The sequence below is a fragment of the Myotis nattereri genome, assembly GCF_964212035.1.
Source record: "Myotis nattereri genome assembly, chromosome: 12".
Lineage (NCBI taxonomy): Eukaryota > Metazoa > Chordata > Mammalia > Chiroptera > Vespertilionidae > Myotis > Myotis nattereri.
Genome location: NC_138087.1, coordinates 65,460,922 through 65,470,483, shown reverse-complemented (window position 1 = coordinate 65,470,483; position 9,562 = coordinate 65,460,922).

Genomic DNA, 9,562 nt, shown 5'->3' with positions numbered 1-9,562 from the left:
GATCAAAAGTTCCAAGCTTCCAGTTATGAAATAAATAAGTCATGGGATGTAATGTACAGAATGGTGACTATAGTTAATAATACTGTATTGTAGCCCAGCCAGTGTGGCTCAGTGGCTGAACATCAACCTGTGAGCTAGGAGGTCTCAGTTGGATTCCCAGTCAGGGCACATGCCCAGGTTTTGGGCTAGATCCCCAGTGGGGGGAATGTAGGAGGCAGCTGATCAATGATTCTCTCTCAACATTGATGTTTCTGTCTCTCTCCCTCTCCCTTCCTCTCTGAAATCAATACTGTATCATACATCTGAAAGTTGCTAAAAGAGTAGATATTAAAAGTTCTCATTACAAGAAAAAATTGTAACTGTGTGGTGATGGATGTTAACTAGACTTAGGCGATTATTTCACAATATATACAAGCATTGAATCATTATGTTGTACACCTGAAACTAATATAATGTGACATGTCAATTATATCTTAATAAAAAAGTATACATACAGAAACCATAAGACCTAGCCATTCACTCCTACACAAACATTTATAGCAGCTTTATTTGGAAAAGCTCAAAACTAGAAATAACTGAAATGTCCATCAGCAGGTGGAAACAAATTATTATATATTTTTATCTATAATAATAAAAGCGTAATATGCTAATTAGACCAGACATCCGAACGACCTTCCAGATGTCCTTCCGGACAAAGCCGGGGCTGCGAGGGCCAACCCCCTTGCATAAATTTCATGCATCGGGCCTCTAGTTACAATATAATTGACATGTAACACTGTATAAGTTTAAGGTGTATAATGTGTTGATTTTGATATATACATGATATACTGCAATATGATTACCACCATAGAGGTGTTTTAGCTAACACCTCTATCACATCACATAATTATCATTTCTTTTTTGTAGTGAGAATATTTAAGATCTAATCTCTTAGCAATTTTGCAGTATATAATACAGTATTGTTGACTATAATCACTATGCTGTGCATTAGATCCCCAGAATTTATTTACCTACTAGTTGTATCGGTAGTAGAGAAAAAAAGCTACTCTGGCAAATGCTAAGTGAATGTACAGTGCTCGTATGTCAAGAACATCCTCATTCTCTTCCTCTTGCAGGCCCTTCCCTGTCCGCCAGTATTAGCAGAGCATGTGATTAGGTTGAAGAGATCCAGAATACATGGTGATGACAATTCCTTCTTATTTGATCTCATGAGGCTACACAAGGAACAGTTCAGCTTGTTAAGAGTGCCTGGAAAGCAATCTTCAGTACACTGAGAACATAACAGAATGCAAATAAATTTGTGAGAAAATTTTATGTGCTTTTGCTCACTATTTTACCCTACCTATTTCAACAGAAATTTGAGGACACATACAAATGAAATTATAAATTAAAGAACAAAGACCTGCTAATATTAGAACACTTAGGCTAAATATAGTTGCTGCAATTGAAATTTCTCACTGAAGTGTTAGGCAGCTAAGTCCTAAAGGAAAACATAAATTAGGTAGATATTACTGGAGGTTTTGAGGGGGGGGGGAGTGGTATCCACTACAGGTTTCCATGCAGAACTTCAGTTAGAATAATATTCCTGGCCTTTATCGTCACCCCTTCATTCGCCTTTGGGAGGGATGACTTAACTGTTAGTACCTTTAGGAGAAGAAATGGGAAACGCACGGTTCAGCATCTTCTGGCTCTCTACAGACAAGCTTAACACCGGCCTGTTCTCTGCCATGTGGTAAGAAGCTGTGTCTTCCAGGGAGGCCTGAGGTTGTCCAATTTGCCTGCAACATGATAGGGAAGTTTAATTTTAAGGTGGCATATGAGGAAGTCCAGTTTAGACATACATCAAAACCATGTCCTCCCATACAGCTTTTATAGTATGTAATTAGCTAACATTTTTACTTCAGTCTGGTTCTGTGTCTATTTTTCAATCGAGTCTGCCAGATTTTACGTGCCAGGCTTCCAGAAAACAAATAAATGGACTGTGTCTCAAGAGCTCACAGGTTGGTAGGGGAGACAAACAAGTTAACTAGCAATTACTAAACAGTATGGTAAGTGCTGCAATAGAGGTAAATACAGGGTATTGTGGATGAACACAAGAATAGCAGCTTCTTAGTCTCAGGTGAAGAGGGGTCAGAGAAAGAGACCCAGAAGTGATACCAACTTAAAGAAAAGCAGAAGTTTGCTGGATGGAGAAGAAAAGTAAGAAATGTTCTAGGCAGGGATGATCAACAAAGTAGCAAAGTAGGATACTATTCGGGGAGAAAAGGACAAAATATTTAAAAATTTACTCATTATTTAGCTCTAAGTCGAAAGATATGTGTGTCTTAATTATCTCTGCATTCCTGGATATAATCTATGTGATCATGGTACATTTAACTATTAAAATGCTGCTGTATCATTTTGCTCATGTTATTTAGTATTTTTGCCATTATTTCATTATTAAGATTGGCCTACAGTTTTTCCTTTTCTTCTGCTATTTCTTACTAATTTGTTTTCATAGTTGTTAGTTGTAGAATATGTTATAAAGTTTTCCATGTTTCTCAATGTTCTGTTAATAATGTAGTCCCTAAAACTGTTGATAGAATCCATGTTTAAAAGCATCTTGACCTGGTGTCTTTTCAGAGGTAGAACTTTGGTGGCAGCCCCATTTCTTCTACTGTTAGTGATCAGTTTAAGTTTTTCTGCTCTTCTTGTATCAATTTACATAATTTATAGTTCTTAGATAATATTCTACTTTGTCAAAATTTCCACTTTATTGACAGGTTAAACTTTGAGTATTCCTGTAAGTTTTAAACGTCTTGGATGTTTAAGTTTTTCTGTTAATTCCTCTTTTTTTTTTTTTTTTTTGCATTTTCAGCTGTTTTCTCTTTCATCAGTTTTGCAAGAGGATTGTGTGTTCTGTTAGTATTTTCAATGGACCATCTGTTGAGTTTATTTATCTTACTTGACCTTTCAAAAGCATTTTGAAATCAGACATTCATTTTCTGTTTCATCACTTGCCTCTTAGTAACACAAAATTCTTTAAAAGGAAGCTGTGGGAAATGACAGTAATTCACAAGAAAGCAGAGCTCTCTGGAGGCTGACATTTCAAAGCTTAGTGTTTATTGACATTGTACTTCACAATTTTAAAAAACCCTTTTGTAGTAACAGTATATAAAGCACTAATATATTTAATAAGAAACATGAAGTGCAGATAGTATGTATACACATCTATAATAATAAAAGGGTAATATGCTAATTAGACCGGACATCATTCTGGATGTCCTTCTGGACGAAGCCGGAGCTGGAGCCGGAGGGAAGCCCGGGTCCAGGGTGCCAGAGGGAAGCCAGTGCCAACAGCTGGGGAAGGAAGGCCTACTCTTGCACGAATTTTGTGCATAGGGCCTCTAATAGAATAATAAGTAGTACTTACATGGCACTACATGTCAGATACTGTTTAAACACTTTACATACATAACCCATTTAATCTTCACAATAACTCCAGGAGGAACTATTATTATCATCCCCATATTATAGGAGGGGAAAATGAAGCACACAAAGGGGTTACATGGGTAGTACATGGCATAGCTGAGTTTGGACCCATGCAGTCCGTTCGTGCATGTATGCTCTAAAGCACCATGCTCTATTAAAGTGTTCACATGAATTGTAAAATTATAGAACCACTAGGAGAAATGAGAGAAGACCTGAGTAAATGGAAGACCATATCAGGTTCATTGATTTTGAAGACTATATTAATATGTGGCAGTTCTCCAAATTACAACTTATACTCCATTTCAATCAGAATCCCAGTACGAAAAAATGTGGGATCTTGAAAAAAATATTTTTATGTTTATTTTTAAGAATAAACCTTAGATACCCTAGCAGGTTTGCCTCAGTGGGTAGAGCGTTGGCCTGCGGACTGAAGGGTCCCTGGTTTGATTCCAGTCAAGGGCACATGCCGGTTCAATCCCCAGTGAGGGGCATGCAAGAGGCAGTCGATCAATGATCCTCTCTCATCATTGAGGTTTCTATCTCTCTCTCCCTCTCTGAAATCAATAAAAAATATATTTTTTTTAAAAAAAGCATAAACCTGCCCTAACTGGTTTGGCTCAGTGGATAGAGCATCGGCCTGAGGACTAAAAGGTCCCAGGTTCGATTCTGGTCAAGGGCATATACCTTGTTGCAGGCACATTTCCAGTAGGAGGTGTGCAGGAGGCAGCTGATCGATGTTTCTCTCTCATCGATGTTTCTAACTCTCTATCCCTCTCCCTTCCTCTCTGTAAAAAAATCAATAAAATATATATTTTTAAAAAGAATAAACCTTAGAAATATTTTTTAAAAGAAGAGTAGTGAATGAATATACCACCCAGAAGTTTAAACTTTAATAATTAAAACAGTATTAGTAAATAAAGATAGCTCAGGAGCAAACCATCAATGGAACAAATTACACACCTAGAAAGTTTATACATTTATAACTTCATCAGAATTTAGTATATGGGAGTATATGATAAAGATGTGTTAAACTGAGAAGGGAAAATCAATAAATGAATCACTAAACTATGTAAGAAAAATATTAAATTATAAATCTATTTCATGCCACACACACACACACACACAAAATTCCAGAGATTTTAAATGTAAAGGAGGATGTGATAAAATCAGTAGAAGAAAATATATTTAAATATCTGTACAATGTTAGGGATGGAGGTGGCCTTTGTAAGCATGATCCTGAAAGTAGGAACAGTAAGGAAGAGAATGATAAATGTGGCTACATAAAAACAAAAATTGAAATATTATTCTCTCAATTTTCTTCCTACTATTTTATTTTTTACAGAAATTGACCTTTATTTATTGTACTAAAGTTTAACTTTTGATATTAAGTAAGGTTTCAGTACAGAAAATCCCAGTCTGTCGGAACAGTCCCTGTGCACACTGTACCATCACAGTCCCACTGTCGGCGGCTCAGAGAAACAGCCCAGGGCACAGACCCGTAAGAACTTGAGGCAGCCTACAGTTTATCTTAGTTTTCTCAGCTAGAAAACTTGTACCTGTAGAAGGGCAGCACCGAGGACTGAAACATATCTCTTTTTGAACACTCTGCAAGAAAATATATCCCTTTTTTAGAAATGTCAGTATGGCTAAACTACAATCTAGTGTCTAGAATAAAATGAAATCAGAGATTTCTTGCTAGTAAAATGAAATGTTAGGAATGGTATGTTAGTACAGCATTTCAATACCTATGTTTTAATACAGGTCCTACCCCAGTGACAGACACAGAGCCCGGTACAGTACCTATTATTAACAGGGTGCACAGGTTAGGGAGGAACCACATCAAATCTGCAGCCAGAGACGTCGGGGTCAGGAGTGAAAAAACAAGCAAACAAACAAGCAAATCCCGAATGAAGACGTCCTCCTGGAGCACTGTTCATGCCATGAGTGCTGTAGCCAAGACTAAAAGATCCCGCTCTCTTTTTAGCATTTTTGACCTTGACAACACTAATCATTAGGCTTCTCCAAAGACTCTCAATTCAAAATCAGAAACACTTTTCAGATCCAAAAGAGCTGCTGTGTCTGCCCCACTCTATAGTTTAAGCAGCACCCCGCAAACGCTGCACTGATAAAGGCTGCTGCTATGTGCAGAACCTACAGAGGCCCAATGGCATGCAGCAGCCTAACCTCCGCCCAGAACTATTTGTCATCGTGAACCCAAGAGGCTCTGATGGACCAGAGAGAATGCTGAAATGATAAAAGCTGATGGAGAAGAAATGAGGGGGCGTGGATGACAGGAAAGGAAGACCATTTATGTCGCCTCCCTGCTCCTGGCCAGGCAGCCCCACAAAGGCACTGGTTCTGCCACCACTGATGTCTAAGGTCTGCAGGTGCATCGTCCATCCGGGAGCAGAACGTTTTTCAGAGCTCTGGTCCCACCAACGAGAACTTTCCAAAGCAAAACAGCTCCAATGAGGCTCCAGAGTTGTTTTGCTAGAAATGGGAACAAAAACACCAAAGCAACACAGGGGATCCACAGAAGGGCAGGGGCTGGGCACCGACAATATGGAGCCATTCATGTAAACAGAAACAACCACATACTTGGAAAAGGCTCACAAATTGTGGTCTGAAAGGTTCTCTTTGCAGCATCTCAGATCAGCTGGCTAAAGAAAGGCTGTTGAACCTCTCCAGCAGTCTTTCATGTTTTTTGTTTTGTCTTAAAGCCCAGGTATGAGAGGAAGACAGCCTGCTGGGCTGGGCCCGCCTACTGAATTGAAATAACGTATAACAATATTTGTTAAAGGTGTGTGGCACTGTTGTCCTTAAGTGGGTAATACAGACTTCAACCTCTTGCTGCCTAAGCTTTTTTTTTTTATCAGAACAGGATGGTTTGTTTTCCTTCTGCCTAAATGAGCAATTAAATTCTATGTGTGAGGATGAGTCACATCCTAAAGTGCTCTTACTCTTGGTGGCAAATAAATAAATCTCTATGACTATCTGAAAGAGTATGTTCATAACAGTCATTTACCCGTTCACTCAGCATGTATTTAATAAACATACATGCTCGGCTAGGGGAGAACAAAACTCTGAAGTCATGGGAAGTATAGTAGAAAGAACCCTCACCTAGAGCCATAGCTCTTGGGTTAGTTTGGGTCATTCTAGAACACTTCTTTTTGGCCGGTCCCCTGACCACTCTGAGCCTCAGGTGGTTTTTTTCTGTTAGTAAAGTATAATACTACCTTGGAGAATTGCTATGAAGATTAGAACAAAACAAGTACATTTATTGAGCTCCTACCCTTTGCCAGATTCTTACCATATATGAAAGTGTTTGCAAAATCCTAAACAAATATGTTACTACTAATAACAAAGTTTGAAGGTGAAAAAACTCCACCAGAAGAGAGAGAGAGAGAGAGAGAGAGAGAGAGAGAGAGAGAGAGAGAAAGAGAGAGAGAGAGAATCAGAGAAGATTAGAGAATTCAGCTGGGAAGCTTGAATTGGGCTTTGAAAGGTGGGTAGGTATTGGACCTCTATAGAAGTGTGAGAAGGATAACATAGAGAGTATGATACGAGAGGGAGCAAATAGAAGGGGGGAGAAAACTACAGAGGTAGCAGAGCACAGCACTTTAACAAAAGTGTGTGGTGTGTGAAAGTCAGCAATAACTAGAAAAAGTTTGGAGCCAGATTACAGGGTCCTAGAGGCCAAACTAAGGAGTTAGGACTTATATCCTTAAGGGAATGAAAAGCTGTATAAAATGTATAGACTTTGGCATAAGACTGGCTTGGGTTTGAAACCTGACTCCTCACTTCCTGGCTATGTCGTTCTGAGCAAGTCACTTAACCTCTCTAAGCCTCATCTCTCATCTATTTGATGGCGATACTAATACTAATTGAAGCCAAGTTCCAAGCATAGCTCTTGTAATTACTTGAAGCTTGATTTGGTATCACGTACAGGCATTGGTTGACTACTAAAGGACTCTGATGAGCACAGTGGACATAATCTAAATTCTACAGCACTATGCAGGTTAGATTACAGGCTGGGAGAATAATTAGAAGAAAATTCCAGTAGTTTAAGAGTCCTGGGGAATACAAAAAAGTTAAAAAGCACAAGTTTTAGAGAATGTTTTAGGATAGATTACAATTAAGCACATTTTAGACACAGAGGGAAAACACATTATATGGGAGAGAATGAAGATCCTATATAATAAAAGGGTAATATGCAAATCAACCGAATGGCAGAACTATCGGTTGCTTTGATGCATACTGACCACCAGGGAGCAGACACTCGACACAGGAGCTGCCCCCTGGTGGTCAGTGCACTCCCACAGGGGGAGCACCACTCAGTCAGAAGCCGGGCTCATGGCGGGCGAGCGCAGCTGTGGTGGCGGGAGCCTCTCCTGCCTCCGCAGCAGGCAGTCAGACATCCTCTGAGGGCTCCTGGACTGTAAGAAGGTGCAGGCCAGGCTGTGGGATCCCGCCCACACCCTCCCCCCCCACCCCGCCACCCCCCCCCCCCGCCAGTGCACAAATGCACTAGTCCTCTAGTATATACATGAGAAGAAATAACCTACGAACTAAATTCTGGAGGTGAGTAGAGATGAGATAAAGGATCCAAGGAAAATAATACTCTCTGCCTAATTTCTAATTTGCTTTTATTCTGATACACGAGTTTTTTGTAGGTAGCATAAATAATTTGGGGAATAAGATAGGACATAAATATTGAAAGGTAACAGTTTGGGAAAGGAAGACAGCTATTCACAGAAAGAAGAGAATAAGAAAATGCCAAATGAGGTTACACAGACATTTTGAGATGAAAAGAGAAAAGTGAAGGAAGGCAATTTCCCATTCAAGAAGTACGTGAAGTCATCTGCAGGGAATGAGACAGGTTTTGTATGCACGACTAGAGGAGTGTGGAAATGCTTGGGTGTTTAGTTGGTTTAGAGCAGGATTTCTTAACTTTGGCCCTATTAATGTTTGGGGCTGGATAATTCTTTCCTAGGGAGATGAGAGAGCTTTCCTCTTCATATAGGATGTTTAGCAACATCCTAGCCTCTACCTAGTAGATGCCAGTAGCACCTTTTCCCCAGTTCTGACAATCAAAAACATCTTCAGACATGACTGAAATGTCCCCTGGGAGGCAACATTACCTCCAATTGAAAACCATTGATCTAGGTCAGTGATGGCGAACCTTTTGAGCTCGGCGTATCAGCATTTTGAAAAACCCTAACTTAACTCTGGTGCCGTGTCACATATAGAAATTTTTTGATATCTGCAACCATAGTAAAACAAAGATGTATATTTTTGATATTTATTTTATATATTTAAATGCCATTTAACAAAGAAAACTCAACCAAAAAAAATGAGCTTGCGTGTCACCTCTGACACGTGTGTCATAGGTTCGCCATCACTGGTCTAGGTGTTGTTGGAATATGGTAAGGGGCCTAAAGATATTTTCTTATTTGAGACTTTATTCCTTACATATGCAATATTGCTGGCACATACTGATTCTGTCTGTCTCTCTCGATAGAGATAGATAAATACGTAGAAAGATACTGATATGAAATTAAGGGGAAAATGATTGACAATTGACAATGAAGGTCTACCTGAAGTTGCACAACATATATTTGTAGTGAAACCAAAGAGCCTGATTCTATGGTTTTACTATTTTCTCCCCAAATTATGAAGAGTCCAGAAGCAGAACTGGTGAGAGAAACCCGGAAGCTAGAAGCCAAAAGAGACTATTTAAAAGAGAAGGTTGCCACTAGTGCTACATGTTATTGCCTCTAACTACTTTTCTTTTTCCTTTTTTTCTTTTATTCCTGTAAGAGACAAGTTATCTAACTTCCCATTAAATTCTATGTAATAATCTATGTAATAAAAGAATATGCTAATTAGACCAGACGTCCTTCTGGATGACCTTCCGGATGAAGCCAGGTCTGTGAGGGAAGCCTGGATCCCGGGTGCCAGAGGGAAGCCGGAGCTGGCAGCTGGGGGGAGGAAGGCCTACTCTTGAACGAATTTCATGCATCGGGCCTCTAGTTTGTATGTATTGAGCATATAGTAGGTATTCAAAAATTGTTTGTTAAATTAGTTTATA